Genomic DNA, 11185 nt, shown 5'->3' with positions numbered 1-11185 from the left:
TTGATGAGGGAAAAAGAAAAATAAAAGCAACAAAAGCAAAAGAAAAAGTTATTGCACATCTCCTGAAAATGCAGCATGTAGAATCTAACGCAATGTAAGTGCATGGATTTGTAAGGAAAAAGAAATACTTGTCAAGCACAAAAATATAAAGTACTTATAGAGCCAACAAAAACAACATACCTATTTTCTCTTAATTATGTAGATTAAGTGTTCTAATTCCACTATGAAAAAATTGATTAAAGGTTGTAATTTTCACATTCTCATTTTTTATTAGATATATATAACCATAAATATGATTGTGGGACAGAAATTTCCAGATGTTTGAGAAAGACCGTTATACCCTGAAATCCAAGAAGAGAATGACAATTGAGTCCTTGTGCACACCAGTGTGGTGTAGCCAAAGGCTCTCCTCCTAATGAAGGTTGACTTTTATAGAACCTTTGGGTGGATGGTTTCCACAATTGTGGACACGTGGCGTGTGGATATTACTAATTAGGTTAGTCGAGGCCCCGTTATCCTGCCTGTGCTTGGGCCATTACGCATGTAACGATAATCATAGCCTATGAATGGATCTTTCCGTACTAGGCATGCTGGGCATTAGAGGTAAAATACTTACGCGCAGGTGCAGCCCAACTTTCTTGTTACCCTGGAAGAGGAGGCGGCGGCGGTGGCGGCGTCCTCTAGTAGCTATATTGGACGGTGCCGTCTACGCCTAATTATTGTGTAATCAGTACGTAATGTGTAGCTTCGAGTTGAGTTAAATTGTCATAATGCTTTTAATATAGGGTTAAAACGAATTTGGTGAATCAACATTTACAATTGAAAAAACCATGGCTAGACAAAGGGAAAAAAAAAGAGTATGGATCTTAGCATGATGTCATATCTTTAATTAAAACCGGATTGTTGATATGTTTATATCGTTTTGGCAAAAACATATATCGATAATATGTTTGTATGTTTTGTTAGCAACAATAATATAAACATATTATCAATGAAATATATACAATTCGATCTATTCGATCTATAATAAAAGATCAGACGTCCCTTTACACAACCAAACTAAGAGTAGTTTTATCAATATTTATCTTCTTTAAATTAGTCTAAAATCTAAAGAGTAATGTTTACACCCAAAATAAACGGCCAATAAGGGCAGGACACGTGGAGGAAACTGGGCTTGGTCAGAGGCGCCCTCGGCACTCTACCTACCGATATCTCCATTAGGGCAACGCCCTCTCCTGGGACACGTGGCACGCTCCCAAGCGACGTCCACAGTCCCACATCGAAATAATCAACAAAATGCACACCTCCCAAGACCTATAAAAGGAGGCCAACTATCCCAAAATAGAGGTAATCAGAACTTACGGCATACAAGCCTATTGATCTGTCAGTTAAACTTTCTATTCCCGAACTTACTTAAGCATCGGAGAGCCTTCGCCCGGTACCACACCGGTGCCCTAGGTCTTACCGTGCGTTTGCTCATATTGCAGATCACGCAGACTGCCGAGGCATCAAGGATACCGAAGGCATAAAATTACTAAGTTGACCCTCTAAGTCAAAAAACCACTTTTTGGCGTCAACAAGTAAAATAAAACTTATTGAAATAATTTTTTTTTAACTTATAATAAAACTTAAGCTCGAGTTCGCCCTTTCACACTTAATTTGAATGTCACTAATACAAGACTTTGTCGTACGCTTTACATCGCAATAATAAATCACACCCAACCCAAGTAAAAAAGAAAAACAAGAAATAATATATACAAAAAGAGAGATCCCGCGAGCCTTAGGGGAAGGATTAATTGCCAATGGACCCCAATGGGTTTGGCTTATTTTTAATCAAATTCTAACAATTGTATGTTTCCTACTCTCTCTTATTTTTAACTACGGTCATCTCAATTCAATTCAATACTTTTTCTTTTGTATATAATACTTAAAGGGTTATTTATTCAAATGGTCCTCAAATTTATACCCGAATTGTGTTTTGGTTCATCAACTAAATTATTCGTTCAAATGGTCCACCACCTCTTTAGTAATTGGTACATTGGTCCTACCATTACATTTTATGTTAAATTTAGTCATGTGAGCAGCACATACTACATTTATGAGGGTAAATAAAATTTTTGACAACTTAAAAAATAAAAATATATGATTAACATCTCGTCCCAAAAATCACTGTTCAATTGATTATTTATTGTGAAATTACATTTTTGCCCTTGGGTCTAGGGGTACTTTAGTCACTTTTTGTTCAGAAAGGAATATGTGGAATTGAGTGGCACCATTGTGTAGAGCTCGACGATACGAGTTCGTAGACAGGTGCCATGTTCAATTCGGAGTTAAAACGAAGAAGTTATAATCTACGGAAGTGCAATGGCACAACCATAATTTTTGCAAAGTTAAAATTCAAATATCCTAGCTTCTCTCTCATGACACTCTCTCTCTCCCCGACTCTGTCTCTCTCCCTCTCCATGCGACCTCGCGCATTCCAGTCTATAGAACGGCACCGTCCAGCCACGACTACTAGCGCAGTTGGTGTCAATCTCTTCGTCTTCCTCCCCTCTTCCTAATCCATACCTCGATCGACCTCAAAACTTCAAGATTGGCCTCGATTTGCTGCCGGCGATGTTCGGCTTCGTTCCAGCTAGTTCTGGTCAGTTTTTGGCTGTGGTCCAAGAACAAAAAATGCTCCCTTAGGTGTGCTTGATCTGTTGGTATGGGTATTGTACGGTGTTTCAAGAAATTTCTGTCACTCTACTCATTATGTGGAAGCTCATTGCGTTCTAAATTGTTCCACTTGTCGTCTTAAGCACAATGGTGTGCTCAGATTTGGAATTGGTTATCGTTTGATAGTTCAATTGGTTCCAATTTCAATTATGTTGTTTTTTGTACCTCTAAGATTGTGTAGGAACTTCTTGGTTGAGAATCGGAGTCCCAGATACTCCGAGTCAATGATTCTAAGTTTAGGCGAAACGATCCCCGTCCGATCGTGCAATTGGCTTAGACTTTGTTGAACCTACAGGAACTTTCGGGTCAGAAATCGAAGGTCGTGAGCCCCGTAGGCCTATTTGACTTAGATGGTGGGCCTCGCCGGCCCGACCGGGACCTTTCGGTTAAGAGGTGTTTGTGGTTTGGTTGTTTGATTTTAAATTGGTATTTTGCTACAAGAGTTTTATTAACTGTTTACGAATTGTTGTTCTATTTCTTTTACTTTACAAGCATGATATATCCATGTTTATTTTTTTATATGTGCTAAATGGATTAATAATTGGATTGTGTTGCCTTCAGAAATATGGTTGCCTTCGGAGATATTGATGTCTTCGGACATCTCGGTTGCCTTCGGAAATATTGATGTCTTCGAACATCTTGGTTGCCTTCGGAAATATTGATGTCTTCGGACATACAGTTGCCTTCAGATTGTCTTTGGACACCTCAGTTGCCTTCGAATATGTCTACATGCATATGACATTGCCCCAAGAGTATCGGGGACATTCGAACCGTGTGGTGCAATGATTTGCATTCTCAGGTTGAGTATATCTCGCTGAGTTATGCGAGGGGAATTGATGGATTATTTGCATTCCCAAGTGGAGTATAGCTCTCTGAGTTATGTGAGGGGAATTGATGAATTATTTGCATTTTCAGGTGAAGTATATCTCCCTGAGTTATGCGAGGGGAATTGACGGATTATTTGCATTCTCAAGTTGAGTACATCTCCCTGAGCTATGCAAGGGGAATTAACGGATTATTTTGAGGTACATTTATGTGGAGATTAGTGTAGTATCAACAGGTGGTATAGTTATTATGATAATTTTTTGCCACCCTGCTTAAATTATCTACACAGGGTTGCCCAGGATCCCAAACCACCTACCCAACTTGTCTACACAGGTGGTTAGCTAGTTTTCTCTTCCCATTTTGCCTTCGAATTTGATGGTATTCCCATATACCCCTTGGTGGGTGATTACAAGACATATGCACTATGCGGATGGTTGCAGGTATGGCTTTCAGGTAAAAGGTTTGGTTATGCAAGTATTTGGATGTATAATGATAAACTAATTAAATAGTTAGGTACATAATTTCATGGCATGATATTCAATTATATAACTTGTTGAAATCAAGGTAAAGAATGATTATAGAATTTCATCGTTGGTTTCACTTTGAATTTTTTTGTACTATCTTAATTGTGATTCATGGTAGAAAGAAGTATGTGCGGTTTGATCCCTCAGCAAGGGTATGTAGGCAACCTAGGCTAACCTAGGTGCAACCCCAAGTTTATGATTTGTTTGTTATGTTAAGTTTTATCAAGTTGAATTTGTTGACTTTCTTATGTTGGTAAAAGGGGGCCTGAAGTCCATTGAAACTTTTGCTAATTGGTGTGTGGTTTATACCTTATGCTTGCTAAACGCTTGGGAAAAATTGAGTTTGCTGTGCAGGTAGATTTCTGGGTTTTGAGCCTTTTTCAGGGGAAACTCTACCGGTTTTCTAGTAGAAGTCAAACCCTAAAGCAATTTTTGGGATTAAGGCAAGAAGGGTATTTTGGTCATTCGTGCCCGACACCTGCCAGGTGTTGGACATGCACAGGGTTCGACACGGATTCCAAAGTGGAATTTGGGTCGGGTCCTTTCAGAAGGAGATAGGTTTTTGTTTTTCTTTTGATTTTTCGTTTTTAATTTATTTACTATTTTATTTAACTGGACTTTTTTACCCTTATATTTGACGACAATATTGACAAAATATAACGGTAGGACCAATGTGCCGATTAAAAAAGGGTTAGTGGACCATTTGAAAGAATAATTTAGTTGAGGGACCAAAATGCAACTCGGGTATAAGTTTAAGGACCATTTGAGTAAATAACCCACACTTCAAAGCTTTTTTTTTTTTTTGTCAATATATAATACTTAAAAGATTAAGATTGTCACAAAAGACCCACTAGTGTAATAGTTTGGAGTAAGTGCTCAAGGTTCTCCAAAAAAAAAAATTATATTTCCATTTTGAGCTTATGAAATTATATAGAAACAGAGAAAATCCTAGAATATACAACAATTAAACATTCCCATGCCTAAAACCTAAATAATAAAGCCCCTTTTGGTTCACGGAACGTATTTGAGGGGAAATCACTTCCCATATCATTTCCTAAGGGATTGGAAATGAAGATTTCTTTCCCATGTTTAGTAATGTTGGGAAAGTAATTGGGAGATATCACTTTATTTCCTTTCTCATGTTTGTTTTGAGTAGGAATGAAAAACAAATTTTGTATAATTTTTCAATTATACCCATATTAAATCAAATAAAAAAAAGAATGCATTGAATGATATATAAATTATAATTCTAAATTGTTAATGGGGACAAAATAGTCATGAAAAATGTACATTTAATGTTGGCTCATTTTCCCCAACTTTCCCATGAGGAGGGAAAACAAAACCCATGGGAGGTGGAGGGCTTCACTTTCCCCCTACTTTTCCATGTGCTAGAGAACCGTTTCCCATGCTTGAACTTACCAAACAGGTGAAGGCAATTAATTTCTCACCCTTAAGCCTCCTTTCCCATGAACCAAACGGGGCCTAAAAGAATTGAGAAGGAGGTTGGATGTCTCTCCAAGGGCCTCCAATGAGATCTGTCCAAATATTGATGCCTCTATCTTTTGTGGAGTCCAATACAAAATGACATGTGCCTAAGTTTAAAATTTTCATAAAGTGTTTTTTATACACATAATTTTGAATAATTAAACAATTTTAAAAATAATTTTTGGGTTATAAATACTTTTCTTAAGACCTTTTAATATATTTTTTTAAAAGTCACTATAATTATGAATGATCGATCAAATAATTATTTTGGAAATTATTTAAAATATTTAATTACTCATGGAACACAATTAATATACACGCATTTTTACTAAGGACTACTAGCTACATACCCTTCTTACCTTCCTTTTATTGCCTTCACATTTCAATTTGTGCTACGTATATTTCACTTACACATAAATCTATGTATTTAACGTGTTCAAAAACATAATCATGTACAATATAGTATATGTATGTTCAAATAAAAAAACCCTACCCGCATTCTGGTCCCCTTTCTCCTTGCCGACAACCAACTGCAAGGAAGCTAAGGGGGGAGGTGGCCACTGCCCCTCCTCCCCTCTGCCCATCTTCCCATTCCTCTCCTCATCTTTTCCCTTCGTCTTATCTCCTCTTCTCCTCCCTTTCCCCTCCCTAGATAGTCTAGATCTGTTTGGATCTAAGTTTGTTTATATGTTTGTTTTGTTTGATTGTTTTAGCAATGTTCTAGGTGATTGGTGTTGTCTTTGTCTCGACGGTGACAGTAGTGATGCTGGATTGTGACTCTCCTCGAGAGAGTTGTGATACATGGTGGCTGATGTTTTGTCTCTATTTTAACGGCGGCGACAACAGCGACGCTGGTGGTAGTTGTTGGGATGTGGTGCTCTTCTCTACTCTACGTCGACCAAAGAACTATGCTTGGTCATATGAGGTTTTCTTTGTCTAGTTTTGAGTTGAAGTAGAGTGTTTCTCAGGGGTCCTTTTATTGTTGTTTATGTGGTGACGTTGGATTGTGACTTTCATTGGGAGAGTTGTGATACCTGGTGGCTGATGTTTTGTCTCTGTTTCAACGGCGGCAGCAGCAACGACGCTGGTGGTAGTTGTTGGGATGTGGTGCTCTTCTCTACTCTGCGCCAACCAAAGAACTATGCTTGGTCATAGGAGGTTTTCTTTGTCCGGTTCTAAGTTGAAGTGAAGTGCTTCTCAGGGGTCATTTTCTTGTTGTTTATGTGTTCCTCCTGCGTGTTCTCTCCTAGTTTCTACTATGGTATGCCTTACAGTTTGTGTGGGTGTCGAAGGACTATGATTTTGCTCATAGAAGGCTTCTTTTGACAGTTGGGATATTCTACGGTCCTCTCATGTGGGTCCTACTATGTTGGTTTATAGTTGCGGTTCTCGTCGAAGGTCTATGTGTTAGTTTTCGTTTTGGATTTGTTCTTTTATTGCAATGGTCCAAAGTGACCTGAATTAGACTCTCTTGTTAGTCCATGACATGTGTGGTACTCTTTCCTCCCCTGGGATTTGTTCCATGAGATTGTCCTAGGAAGGTTTTAACGAGGCCACTGTATCATGTCGTTCTTTGTACGTCTTTGGTTCTATGAATGAATTCTCTTTCTAAAAAAAAATATTAAAAAACACTTTATTCTCTTTACAAGCGGAATATTAGTACTTCATATTAAATACATAGATTTATGTGAGTGGAATATATGTGGCACAAACTAAATGAGAAAGACAAGAGGGAAGGTAGCTAGCATTTCTCTATATCTTAATATTTAAGTACATTTTGATAATGTTTTTATTTTTGAAAGTTTTAATTTAAATTAAGTGTTGAACAGTAATTGTATTGATAAATTATGCACAAAGACCATAAGCCACAATGGCTAGTACAAATATCCACAAAGGGGTAATATAAAGATGGAAGCATAGTAACCACGCAGGGTTAATCCAGATACATAGAAACACAACGGCAACATCAAGTGTGTTTGTACCATATCTGACCCTCCACTCATACAACGACATGTGGATCAGAAAAGCTCACCCAAGTACCCAAGGCCTCGAACAATCGGCATCGGCTACCGATGACATTGTCTCAAAGCTGCAAACAACCGATACAGGCCCAGCTCGTCTACAATCGGCACCCCATACCGATTGTACATAATCAGCCTTGAAGCACCCGCCCGAAATATCTAAGGACTCGTGTCAACCTCACAGGGCCCTCCCACGAGTCCCACATCGGAAATGAACACCACAAGCATCCCAAATGCCCTCTATAAATACACCCCTTCACCATCAACAAAGGGGTAAGACTTTTCAGCTTGACTTTTATACCACTATATAGTCAACGGCAAGAGCTCTTAAAAACAATCTTACTCGAGCATCGGAGGGTCTTAGGCTGGTTCCACACCGGTTCCATAGACTTTACGAGCTTCGCTTATCTTCTATTCAGGATCAGCATCCAAGGACAGGAAGAATCGGCATCCAACACCCAATCGATCTCTTGATCGTCCATCCCACTTGTAAGTTGCACTCATCTCTATCTATTCAAGATTTAGCGCCAACAGATTGGCGCCGTCTGTGGGAAACGACACAAAACGCTATGTCGTTCTCCTTCACGAGTGCTCTCGGCACCCTTTTGAGCCATGCCCTCGGCACCTCCTACAATCGGCCTTCGGCGCCCTTGCATCATTCGGCGCGTGCGATGTCTTCACATCCCCCCAATGATCCGGCATCTGCCTTCGGCCTACGGCGCCCTTGCATCATTCGGCGTGTGCGATGTCTTCACATCCCCCCAATGATTCGGTATCTGCCTTCGGCCTTCGGCGCCCTTGCATCATTCGGCGCGTGCGATGTCTTCACATCCCCCCAATGATTCGGTATCTGCCTTCGGCCTACAGCGCCCTAGCATCATTCGGCGCGTGCGATGTCTTCACATCCCCCCAATGATTCGGCATCAGCCTTCGGCCTTCGGCGCCCTTGCATCATTCGGCGCGTGCGATGTCTTCACATCCCCCCAATGATTCGGCATCTGCCATCGGCCTTCGGCGCCCCTGCATCATTCGGCGCGTGCGATGTCTTCACATCCCCCCAATGATTCGGTATCTGCCTTCGGCCTACAGCGCCCTAGCATCATTCGGCGCGTGCGATGTCTTCACATCCCCCCAATGATTCGGCATCTGCCATCGGCCTTCGGCGCCCCTGCATCATTCGGCGCGTGCGATGTCTTCACATCCCCCCAATGATTCGGTATCTGCCTTCGGCCTACAGCGCCCTAGCATCATTCGGCGCGTGCGATGTCTTCACATCCCCCCAATGATTCGGTATCTGCCTTCGGCCTTCGGCGCCCTAGCATCATTCGGCGCGTGCGATGTCTTCACATCCCCCCAATGATTCGGTATCTGCCTTCGGCTTACGGCGCCCTTGCATCATTCGGCGTGTGCGATGTCTTCACATCCCCCCAATGATTCGGTATCTGCCTTCGGCCTTCGGCGCCCCTGCATCATTCGGCGCGTGCGATGTCTTCACATCCCCCCAATGATTCGGTATCTGCCTTCGGCCTACAGCGCCCTAGCATCATTCGGCGCGTGCGATGTCTTCACATCTCCCCAATGATTCGGCATCTGCCATCGGCCTTCGGCACCCCTTGCATCATTTGGCGTGTGTGATGTCTTCACATCCCCTCAATGATTCAGCATTCGGCCATTGGCATCAACCTTCGGCATCAGCCATCAGCCTTCAGCCATGCCGAACGGCACCTTCCAAGAGACACTTCTCCATTACGGCGCCATCAGCCTTCGGCCATCGGCATCAGCCTTCGGCCACCAGCCTTACCATGCTGGAGCAACCATGAATGCTAAAGCAGCGACATATAGAAGATAAATCCTTGCAATATAATATTAAGAAGAAGAAGAAACACATGGGCCACCCTATCTTTTCTTGACATGCCTTACCGTTCGGCATATTCCTTGGAAAGCATTATTGGAGAAACTTATTATTCTTTGGGTCAAGAAAAGCCACGTGCATTATTTCCAAGAGATAAAAGCACATTTTCTTATCTTATACTTTAATATATTTATAAGCATGGGATTCAATCATTCCATATATTATTCAAGTGGCTGACATAAAACATGGGCTCAATCGGTGACCCAGTCACCTTCCATTCTTCTTATTTTAATATTATTTTGTCCTATTGGCTATATAGGAAAAGCCAATCAGAAAGTGACTCAGTTTGCATGGCTTGCATGGCTTGCATGGCTTGCGTGACCAATCGTACTGTACGGCCCCTATGCCCACAAAACCGTCTGCTTCAGACAGCTCAAAAACCAAGAGGTACCGTTCGGCAACCCATGTCAATCAATTGCTCAAGATAAGCAAGAAGTCCAAGTCAAGACAATGGAGACCACCTACATACCGTTCGGTAGCCTTTCCTTATCGACCCACTGGGGGACTTGGCCCTTTATCTGTCGATTGGAAGCTTTTGATTGCTACCGTATCTTTTTGTATTCTACACATTGCTTGGGAATGCTCGGACTCTCATGCCCATCAAATTTGGAAAATCTTTCAAAGGGAACCAAACGGCACCCAAGCCCAACGTGCATATCGGAGATGACAATTACTGATCGGCATCCATGTCAGTGATTCCTTCAAGGCACCCAAAGACCCAAGTCAAGGATGAAATCATCATTAGCATAACCAGCTGCCGTTCGGCACCACCCATGCTCAAACAAACACAAAGCTCCGCTGATCCACCGTGTTGGGCACCCAAGTGCTGAAGCCAATTGCCAAACAGCAATCAAATAAAAAAGTAAAATGCAAGGCACTCCAGACTTTCTACGAATTGCCGTTTGGCACCTTCCTTGGAAAGCTTTATTGGAGGAAAGTCCACGTTGCATACATTACTAAAGAGACATGGTGAATATCAAAATGATAACCACCAAAAAGTCACTCAGCATGCAACTACATCCAAGCTGAGAGAATCCTACCGTACGGCAGCATGCAAAACAATTGATAAAGATATCTAATCCTAGATAGTCTCCTCATCGGCAACACGTCAGCATTCGGCGCGAGCGATGCCTTCGGCACCCCGCCATCATACGACGCGAGCGTTACCTTCGGCACCCTTGCATCATTCAATGCGTGCGATGTCTTCACATCCCCCCAATGATTCGGTATCTGCCTTCGGCCTTCGGCACCCTATCATCATGCGACGCGAGCGTTGCCTTCGGCACCCCGTCAGCATTCGGCGCGCGCGATGCCTTCGGCACCCCGCCATCATTTCATATGAGCGATGCCTTCGGCACTCCATCATCATTAGGCGGAGCGGACCTTCGGCACCCCGGACCACCCTGTACATCATACCGTCTCTTTCCAAGCTCGCTCGCTCGGGCACTTGGGGGACTACATACCACCATCGGCAACAATAAGACCATCGAGCCCGGGTCAGAATGCCGAAGACATATTCAAGTCCCCAACCGAGAAGCTTCTCAATCGGCAACTTGGGGGATTACTGTTTGTACCATATCTGACCCTCCACTCATACAACGACATGTGGATCAGAAAAGCTCACCCAAGTACCCAAGGCCTCGAACAATCGGCATCGGCTACCGATGACATTGTCTCAAAGCTGCAAACAACCGATACAG

This window comes from Prunus avium, chromosome 5, assembly GCF_965620075.1.
Source record: "Prunus avium chromosome 5, drPruAviu1.hap1.1, whole genome shotgun sequence".
Lineage (NCBI taxonomy): Eukaryota > Viridiplantae > Streptophyta > Magnoliopsida > Rosales > Rosaceae > Prunus > Prunus avium.
This window is presented reverse-complemented; position numbering follows the sequence as displayed.